The 8561-nt window shown below is 36.9% G+C and overlaps 1 long non-coding RNA gene across 4 annotated transcripts; it reads left to right on the top strand.

Annotated features, from left to right (window-relative positions):
• The first annotated feature begins 3197 nt into the window (after positions 1-3197).
• On the top strand, positions 3198-5368 carry LOC127118914 (uncharacterized). Of its 4 annotated transcripts, none has more exons than XR_007802444.1 (4): positions 3207-4170; positions 4320-4412; positions 4555-4657; positions 4734-5368. It is a non-coding gene; the product is annotated as an uncharacterized LOC127118914 (long non-coding RNA). The 4 variants fall into 4 exon arrangements; XR_007802443.1 differs by having other exon boundaries at positions 3210-4170; positions 4307-4412; XR_007802445.1 differs by having other exon boundaries at positions 3198-4437.
• Positions 5369-8561: the final 3193 nt, after the last annotated feature.

The following is an 8561-nucleotide window of genomic DNA, read 5'->3' as shown; positions in this document are numbered from 1 at the left end:
GCATGTTGATGATGTGCAAATGCATGAAATTTTTCCATGTTTGCAAAGGAATACAAATATTCAAGATCATCCACACGTCGGGTACGTCAGGATAACAGGAAGAAGTATGGGTTTCTCTGATTACTAGAAATTCCCAAAGGTAGGTCCTAAAGTTATGTTTTCAAGGAAGGAACTTAGACTCACGGATCAAATTCAAAACTTCCTCGCAATGGTGGGCTAGCCACATCGTGATGGGAGTTCTGAACTGATCTAATCTAAGTGGGTTTCTCGTATTGTTCGAACAGGGTGTAGACCCTTCGATTCAATACTACATAATCACCAATCATGAAAACAAAACCTGGGTTTAAGGCGAGGTCCCTAGAGTCACGGATCGTATTTAGAATCTCCCCACAATAATGGGCTAGCCACATTGTGATGGAAACTCCAAACAGATCTACTCTAGGTGGAGTCTTCGTATTGTCCCAATGAGGTGTGCACCCCTCGGTTCAATACTACACAACTCCGGGTTCTAAGTTTTTCTCGAAGCTCGGGTATGGAGCTTATCTCACAACAAACATCAAGTACCATATTAAAGTATCGAGACAAATTACATACAACACAAGTAATCAGAATAAAATACAGAGAGATAAACATAGAAAGAAAGAATATCTTCCAACAGTCATAGCAAAATCAGACTAAGTTAGGCTAGACTCTCTCTTGCTTGGAGCAGAATCCCCAGCAGAGTCGCCAGTCTGTCGCACCTCTAAAAATGATAATGCGATCCCTCGCGATAGGACACAGAAAAATGTTGTTCGAAACAGAGTCGCCACCAAACTTTATTTATCCCAATGAAGGAATAGGAAAATATCGAGAAAACCTTTAAGAAAATGGAATAATGGTCGTCGCAACCATATTCGGGTTCGGGAGTCAATTACGCAAGGGGAAGGTATTAGCACCCCTCACGTCCGTTGTACTCAACGGGAACCTTTTAGTCTGATTTTGCTATTTGACTGTTAATTCAATGTTATTCGCTTGCTTCGAGTAATTAGAATTGATAATAGATATGGATGAAAACCTCAGGAGGGGGGAAATGGGAGGTTTTTTATTAGTGTCCTCGCGAAGATACAACAATCTCCTGCCTACGTATCCTTATGGTGCAATAAGGAAATCAGAGCATTCGTAGTTCGGGCTACTATGAATATTTGGTGTGTTTTGTTTTGATGAACGACTGTGTAAGTCGGCGTTTTAACGGCTAAACGCTGGCTTGTCTACTCTCGGTGGAGGCTCTAGGACTGGTTTGTGGTGCGCATTAGAAAGGATTTACAGTGCTCTTTTTTTGAAAGGGTTTTGGTCACGCGGGGGTGACAAGTTGAATTGATGTGTTTGGGTGTTTGATTGGTTTGATTTCGATCACGCAGGGGCGAGAAGTTAGGTTTAACGTTGGAGATGTTTTTTTGAAGAATGACGAAAGATTGAGCAATGTGGTGTACACCAATCGTCCAATTCTTTCGAGAAATAACAAGGCGAACGCATTCTATCCCTTTTTTCGGTCGAATTATTTTGAAAGTTTATTTGCGGATGTCGAATATGCACGGTAGTGAGGCGTACGCCTCCTACTTTCTTATTCAAAGAATAATGAGGCGTGCACCACTTATTCCTTTATCCAAGTTTATTTAGCGTGTTTTAGTCGGAAGTCGATAATTTGTGCAATATGGCATACGCCAATTATTCAAATAATCGAGAGATGGCGAGGCGAACGCCTCCCATCTTTTATCATCTGAGGTTTAAATTGTAAAAGATATGTTTAGATGTTTGTATGTGATTTACGAAAATAGTTTGTATCTGAATTGGTAGGTTTTGAAAGTCAATGATTTGAGCAATGTGGCGTACGCCAATTATTCAAATAATCAAGGAATGATGAGGCGTACGCCTCCCATTCTCAATTGAAGTTTAAGTTGTTTATTTTGCAAAATTGTGTTTGATATGAAAGGTGATTTGAATTTATTCGATTGCGGTTTTAATTTGGCGACGAAGATTTGAGCAATCTGGCGTACGTCAATTATTCGAATAATCGAAAGATAGTGAGGCGTACGCCTCCTATCCTCTTATTATCTGAAATATAGAATTAAAAGGATTTAACATTTGTAATTGATTTAGAAAATGTGATTTGAATATGATGGTTGGAGTTTAAAAATGATTTGAATTTAGAAATTATACATAATTTGGAGAATGATTTGTATTTTTGTAGAGCTTTAGGGTTTTAAATGAATGACGAAAATCCGAGCAATATGGCGTACGCCAATTGTTCGAATAGTCGAGAGATAGTGAAGCGGAGGCTTACTATTCTCCTTTTTATTCAAAATTAATTTAGATAATGAAACTTTTAGGATTTATAATTAACTTGAGGAAGTGATTTTAATTTTATGGAGTTTTAGGATTTTAATTGAATGACGAAAATCCGAGCAATATGGCGTACGCCAATTATTCGAATAGTCGAGAGATAGTGAAGCGAAGGCTTACTAATCTCCTTTTCATTCTAAATTAAATTCAATAGTTTTTTTAGTATATTAATTAAATATGTTGAATTTGAATTTATTAGGACTAATATGTTTTTTTTGAAAGATTATCTGGTGTTGGACCGCTGGTTCTTACGTTAATAAATCCATTTGAAATATTTCGCTACTTCAAATTTAATTACAAAGATAATTAAAATGCATGGTTAAAGATGTGACCAATATAAATACACGATTATTCAAGAAACGAGTGGACAAACGAATTTTAGGAAACAATTAATTACGGTTCAAGAAAATTAATTAACTAAGGTTAATAATTTATCTGATCACTAATCACAATCATTGACTTGATGTAATCATCAATCAAAATTGATCAACATAAAATTTGATTAATGGGATGATTTAAAATAAATAAATTTAGACGAAGTGAATAAGAAATGTTGTATTGATTTTGTAGGAGGTAATAAGAGAAAGAAACTTTTGGCTTAATGGATCAAGCCCAATCAAAAGTTGGGGTTAGTATGGAGGTGTGCAGCTGTTTAAAGGGGTGTTAAGCCCTGCCCGCACGGGTTGGGCACAATAGGCCACAAACTCTAAATGATTTTCAGCGGAATATCAAAGGCAAATCGACCCTTCGTTTTCCTAGCAGTGCGCGTCAAAACATCGGGAATTGTCATTCAGAAATTAATTCATATTACTCTAATAAATGCTATTTAAAATATGATAATCATGCTTGTCTTTTGCCTATTCCGAAACAGAAGCCTACACCAACAATTACCACATGGAAACCACTTAATTAATAAGTACGAAAAGAAATGAAATAAAAAGCGAATCTGCATATTGGAAAAGAAAAAGTCATAAAGTTTCTATCTCCCTCAACCATAAACCTCTTTCTATCCTTCTCTCTTACAAACCATTTTGAACATGAACCCTTCTTCCAAAACTAGATCAAACACAATAAAGCCTTGAATAACATTTGGGAATACCAATCAAGAACCCTTGAATGTTCTTGAGCGATTTTCCGGAAGTTCGTCAACCTAACATTACCCTAAATCGAATCATAAACGAGATTCGACCAACAATCATAACCGATCGGAATCCATGGTGATGAAACACACTTTCTCAATTTTAAACCTAAACCTTAGATTGTCGCCTCAAACACTTTTTAAAATTGGAGTCAAAACTCACATTCTTAGAAATGAAAACAAACCATTCAACAACGAAAAGAATGAAAGTAAAGCAACAGTTATCACTACACATCAAAACAAACTCAAATGCCCAAAGAGTTAAAGACAAAACGTTTAAACCAACCGGATCTGCAGTGTATAAGGTATATTCTCTCGTTTCACTTCGCCTTGCTTCCTCCTTGTCTTAATTTCTGTGTTCGATGTGCTCCTTATCAGGGTCTTAGCTCGGATTACTCAAAGTTCTAAGGATAAACTTTGAGCACCCATTTGATATATTTGAGCTTTGGTGTGAAGGTTGGGATGCGGTTTCAGCAGAGTGACGGTGCTTTTTCCTTTTTCAATGATCGAAGGTCTCTTATATAGAGAGGAGATAAAATGGTCCCTCATTCATCCGCTGGCAGGAGAGAAACGCGTCCGTCCGTTAGAATAACATCCTCCCTCAGATTTTGTGTGGTCCTCATATCAATTTGTTGGTTAGAAGGTCTCTCCAGGTAAGTGGTCCCTCTTATGGAATCTTTTGTTAAGTTATTACCACAGTGAATTCAACTCTCCCTTTTTACTGTTAGGTAACATTCTTTGTTCAATCACGTATTGCTGAATGGATTAATCATGTACGGTTTTTTATAGTTCATTTGCTCAGGGTATGGTGTGTTTGCTTGCGTGGGATCTACAATTGGCATCTTGGTATTTTAGCAGCTTACCTTCCCTTGAGTATTTGGCTATGGATGTTTAGGTAATGAATTGGAAATCTGTTGTAGGTATGCCTTCCATAGTTCATGAATATTAGTCCAATTGGGCTTTAGAATTCCTAGGAAATGGTCGGAATTGTTTTGTTGATCTTTTTGATGGCATACCCTAAATCTGATATGCAACAGGTTCTTATGCAATGCCTTGATTGGAGCAGCTTGTGCTTTGGCTAGGTTTTAGTCTCGTAACATTTTGCTGCCAATGATATGTTCTTCCTATTGTCTTTTCAAGGTTTGTAGCTTGTGGTTGTTTCACTTTGTAATGGAATTGGATGACCATATTGATTTCTTGTTTCTGTCATTCACAGGTATTGCTAGAGGATATGGTTGGCAGAAGTTGGAAGCACATGTGAATCTAGGAGCTTTTCATCCTGATCATATCAGTACACCATACGCAACTCATAGTCGCGAATTATCCTCCTTTTATTTCCAGGATCTTGGGGATTGGCTTTTCTCTATGTACACCCACAATTGCTTTACAATCTTAATCCTTGTCGTTGACGGCTGACCAAAGGTGACTTGAAGTTCGGATGATATCCCACAAAGTGTGTTGAGACCTCCTGGGCCAGTCAGCGGAAATTGCAGTAACAGGTTGCATTATGTGCCCCTTGGTGCTTTATCTTGGTGTACTTGGATTAGTGCTCATATTATTGGCGTGTCACTCCTAACTCTTGGATCCATAGGCCATTGCATTCCGCGAGGGAGTATCTTATAACGTCCTTGGAAACCAATGCCAATGGGGCCTTAGCAACTGTTATGTCCAACTGATATGTTATTTCAGTTTTGGAATCCTATTTCTTTCCTTTATCTTGGTTGTAACATTTATTTGGAAACTAGGATTGCTTGTAACCGTCGTCATGATGTGTTTCTGTTAATGGCAATTGATACAATTATGTTTGTAAAAATCCAAAATTTGTTCAGCTAATGTAATTCTACATTGATACTTTTAAACCGTGCCATACTGTAGTTTGCGATTCTTGGCCATCTGAAACACATTTGAACACTTGGTCTTTATCCTAAAGACCTCTTAATCCGTGGCCTAAGGCAATGATGATTATAAATGAAGAACAAAAATTGTGAATTTAAGTCATTCATTTAATATCTTGTCAACTTTTGCCAACTTGGTTCAATAAGGTGCAAAAATAAAATAAGCAATGTTCTCAAACAACCATGCTCACGATTTTGCTTATGGATTTAGTATTATGGTGTTGGCAAGACGAAACTCAAACCTGACCTTGATCCATACTAGCATCCCTCCTCAAGAAGATATCCCTTTTCCTCGTATTTGTGCAATAAACCATACTCCTAGACAAAATTGATTTTATGAAATGCATGTTTTATGTATTATTTATGATGGAATGCATGTTATGCTGTGCATATGATGTAAAAAAATGAAAATCAATTTTTTATCGAAATTTAAATATGCCCGGACAAAATTGGGGTATGACACTATGTCCTCATCGGGTTGAGTCTTGATTGACCTTTTCTTTCTAGATCTTACCTAGATAAATGGTTTGGGTCCCCTAAGAGTCTATTACCTAGTAACTGGTAATATTCTTATTAGTTTGCAGTTTGTTACTTCTTTCCCAATACCTGGAAAAAGTAACTTTTTTCCCCCCAACGGATTCATTTTCATGTTCCCCCCAAGAAGTATTTCCTTGATATGTTCATCCTAACCGATGACGGATATTTTCTTCCCTTACTTTGAGTCTATCCTTGATATGTTCATCTTAACCGGTGACAGATATTCTCATCTTTGGTATTCTACCCAGTAAAAAGGTAGTTGTAATCCCTATTTTGTTCCCCAGAGAGTTAATCCTTGATATGTTCATCCTAATTGATGACGAATTTCCTTCTCTTGAGGTCTTCTGCCCAGTAATCGGTAGTTGTAAATCCTGCTTTTCTCCACTTGCAGAGTTTATCCTTGATATGTTCATTTTAATCGGTGACGGATATCCTCTTTATGGTCTTCTATCTAGTAATTGATAGATATAATTCCTATTTCTCCCCTCGGAGTTTATCCTTGATATGTTCATCCTAACCGATGACAAATATTCTCTTTGATTGGTATTCTATCCAACATTCGATAGATGTGATTCCTACTTTTTGTTGAGGTAGTTTATTCTTAATATGTTCATCCTAACCGATGACAAATATCCTCCTTAGCATTTCCAAGCAAGTCTATCCTTGATATATTCATCCTAACTGATGACATATTTTCTTCCCTTTGAGTCTATCCTTGATATGTTCACTTTAACCAGTGACGAATATTCTCTCTTTTTGGTCTCCTGTGCAGTATCTTGCAGTTGTAAATCCCATTTTTCGGCTTTTCCCCAGCAAGGCTATTCTTACCCAGTAACTGGTAATGAATGCACTTCTTGGCGGCCCTCAGTGAGTCATCCTTGATACGTTTACCCCAACCAGTAACGAGTGTCTTTTTTGTCAGAAATTTTATTGTCTCCTTTACCCAATAGCAGGTAGTAGATAATAAATTTCTGCTCCGCCTATGATGAAGTTTATTTCTTCCCCAGTTGAGTTGAGTGTGCATTTCCTTGGTGAAATCATTTTTCCTGCATGATTCAAGTATTTTAGTTTTATTCTGATCTACCTATTTCCCCTGCAGACGTCTTTTGTTTCTTCGGCCGAGTCTTTCCATTTTCATGGAATTCCTCTAGTCTCCTAGTAATTTTTAAGTCGTAGCCTGGCCTATGCATAACCTCTTTTATCCCCTTAGAGTCTCTGTCTCCCAAGTGAGCATTTCCTTATGGAATACATCAGGCTCCTACGGACCTTCGGTCTCTCTGACTTCTTTTCCCTTGTGGCAATATTTCCCCATAAAAATTTTCTTTTACATCCATATCATATGAATCATGAGGTCTCTTAGGGACCAAAATTTGTTTCTATATGTTGTTATTTAAGCCATTTTCTACTGAGTCGATATGAAGATTTTTACCTTCACCTCCTCAGTTAGAATGTCCTTAAATAGGGGTAGCTGTAAGACCCCAACTTTGACCCTAAGATCCCTCATGCAATCTCATCATATGCATTAGCGTTGGGATCATACCTTGGTATTCTCCTTACCCCTATTTCATTGGGTTTGTTTTGGTAGAGATTACCAAGCACCATTGTGATTGTATCATACTTGTATATTATCATTTTACTAACCAAAATACCAAAAACATGTCTTTGCATTTTCCTAACTCTTCTGTAGGTAGGGCATGATCACCTTTGATATATCAAGTTCACATCTAGGGTTTAAGACCCTCTTTGCTAAGAGCACAACCAAGGAAGGATCCATAATGGCTCTAAGCATCATATATGAGTCCCAATAATCTCTACATCTTATTTTGATCAAGCATTCTTCAAGAGTTTGGAGTTGGTTTTCCTTGGAAACCCTAGTTCACCTGGGTATCTTGAGTAACTTCTTCAACAAGCTTCTTCATCAATTTATCAAATTTCTCAAGGTAAACTTCAAAATTCATCATCTTATGCATCTATGATCTACCATGAGCCTAAAAAGTCAAGTGTATTGCAAGTTAGCAAGTTGGTTGATGGTGGTTGGCCAGATGGATTCATCTGATCAAAACTAGGTCTCCCTAGACCCTATCTCCTACAATTTTCATCATATGAAAATGATTTCAAGAGAAACGTTACTCTATATTACATTCCAAACAACATTCATGTTGAGGTCTAGAGCTAATTTTGCTTTAAAATTCATTTTCTATGTTGAAACATTATAGGTCATTTTGTCTAAACCCTAATTTGAAAGTCAACTTCCCAAGGCCATAACTTGCTCAATTTTTATGAAATGAAATATTTCCAAGTTGCACAATCAAATTCAAGATGTCTACTTCAAGTTTGATGTTTGGAGTAAGAGATAAATAACTTTTATGAGCATGTGATATGAGGATCCGTTATAGGTCATTTTGGACCAATACCATTGAACAAGTGATTTTCCTCAACTTCAAAAATGCATAACTCACTCATTCTAAATCCAAATGATGCCAAATTGGTGACATTTTGAAGTTATTGTAAATAGTTATTACTTTGATAAAGACACTTTTCTCATTTGGAGCTCACATAAAAAGTTAAGCAAGGTGGAATAATTGAATATGTGACTTGACAATTAGAAAATA

The sequence above is a fragment of the Lathyrus oleraceus genome, chromosome 2 (assembly GCF_024323335.1).
Source record: "Lathyrus oleraceus cultivar Zhongwan6 chromosome 2, CAAS_Psat_ZW6_1.0, whole genome shotgun sequence".
Lineage (NCBI taxonomy): Eukaryota > Viridiplantae > Streptophyta > Magnoliopsida > Fabales > Fabaceae > Lathyrus > Lathyrus oleraceus.
This window is presented reverse-complemented; position numbering and strand designations above follow the sequence as displayed.